Source organism: Triticum aestivum, chromosome 3A, assembly GCF_018294505.1.
Source record: "Triticum aestivum cultivar Chinese Spring chromosome 3A, IWGSC CS RefSeq v2.1, whole genome shotgun sequence".
NCBI classification, from domain to species: domain Eukaryota; kingdom Viridiplantae; phylum Streptophyta; class Magnoliopsida; order Poales; family Poaceae; genus Triticum; species Triticum aestivum.
Genome location: NC_057800.1, coordinates 370,892,352 through 370,894,149, shown reverse-complemented (window position 1 = coordinate 370,894,149; position 1,798 = coordinate 370,892,352). Strand labels below are relative to the sequence as shown.

The 1,798-nt window shown below is 45.5% G+C and overlaps 1 protein-coding gene across 1 annotated transcript in view; it reads left to right on the top strand.

Moving 5' to 3' along the window:
• The first annotated feature begins 1,500 nt into the window (after positions 1-1,500).
• The window catches only part of LOC543457 (protein ROOT HAIR DEFECTIVE 3), an 8,824-nt gene continuing 8,526 nt past the window's right edge, over positions 1,501-1,798 (top strand). Inside the window, exon 1 of the mRNA XM_044484377.1 lies at positions 1,501-1,746. The gene's annotated coding sequence lies outside the window, so the exon portion shown is untranslated. The remainder of the gene's footprint in view (positions 1,747-1,798) is intronic.

Below are 1,798 nucleotides of genomic sequence, written 5' to 3'. Positions count from 1 at the left end.
TGAACGTGTGCAGAACGCGGAGGTGCCATGCGTTCGGTACTTGATCGGTTGAAGCGCAGATAAGTTTGAATACATCAACCGCGTTGTCAAATGCTTCCGCTTTCGGTCTACAAGGGTACGTAGACACACTCTCCCCCTCTTGTTGCTATGCATCTCCTAGATAGATCTTGCGTGAGCGTAGGATTTTTTTTGAAATTGCATGCTACGCTCCCAACAGGGAGAACCAACTGTGACAGACACCGAGAGGCTCCTGCCAATCTCGGGGCTAAGAGGGTGGTCAGGTTTGCTTGAATCTCTTGATTGCATGCATTGAAAATGAAACAATTACCCGAGGGCTTTATAAGGGCAATATCAGAGTCATGTTAAGAAGCCCACCATCATTCTTGAGGCAGCTGCATCACATGATCTTTGAATTTGGTACGCTTGCTTTGGCATGCCTAGGTCTCACAATAATATCAATATGCTGCAATGATCGTCGTTGTTTGCGAGGCTGACTGAAGAAAAAGCTCCTTCTTGCCACTATACTGTTAATGGACATGAGCTATTATTTGGTTGACAATATCTATCCTCCATAGGCTAGCTTTGTCAGCACCATCTCAAACCTAGTTGACGAGAAAAAGACTCACTTTGCCCAAAGACAAGAAGCAAATAGAAAGGATGTCGAGATGACATTTAGAGTTATTCAGACCGGTTTTATAGTTGTTTGTGGACCTGCAAAACAATGAGATCCGAAAACCTTGTAGGAGACGATGACATGTTGAGTGATCATGCACAGCATGATCGTCGAGGATAATGGTGACAATCCTGCCACAACTCTGAAATTTAAGAACATGGTTGATCCTATCCAACTTCCGGACCAGAATCCGGCCACATTTAAGGAGTTTATTTAAATACATCAATAAATTCAGCATCGACCAACTCACGAGCAGCTCAAAGAAGATTTGATTGAGCATCAATGAGCGGTAAAAGAGGACAACAATGCTGGGATGTAAAATATTTGAACTTTTTTAAAATTTAACTAGTGCTGCGTGCGGCTACTTGAATTTATGTGTCCTTTGCATGCCGCTACTTGATTGTGTAGATTGATTTTTTTTTAAAAAGCCAGATGTATACGGTTACAGTTGGATGTCACCTTTTCACATCCGTATATGTGAACTGGTCACTTTTATGTGGTTGTCGTAGGAGATGCCTTTATTCATACTCATGTCGGGAGCAAAAAACCTCGTTGTCTATGCATAAGCTAAAAACTCCAGCACGATACTTTATCACGGCTTCCGTGGGCGGCGCAGGGTGACTCGATCGTAGGAGGCTCGGGTTGGCATGGACGGCCACCTTTCGGCACCCAAAGACCCAGATTTATGATGCATGCAATTTTTAGAATTCCATTCCATCCGTGGCTGTATATATATATATATGTTTTTTTTGCATCGAATATACTGTACGTGTGTATATAAGTATAATAAAATCATACTGTATGTACGCGTCGTGTCGGCCTCGGCCATACCCTCACCGAATCCGAACATTATTCCTCTTCTTTCTCCTTCTGCTTTCCCGAGTCCTTCGTATTTACTCCTCTCCTTCTTTTCGAAATTCACAAATTACGAACCTCCCCATAAAAGCCACGCCTTCGTGCTCCTCCTCTCTCTTCCTCCTCGCCCCCCACCCGCTCTCGTCCCTCTCCCCCGTCCTTCGCCGCCGACGCCGACGCCGACTGCCACACGGGGGCCCTCCAGCGCAATCTCCACGGTGCGTATCCACCCCCCTCTCGTCTCCCCCTCTCTCTCGCTGATCCGATCAA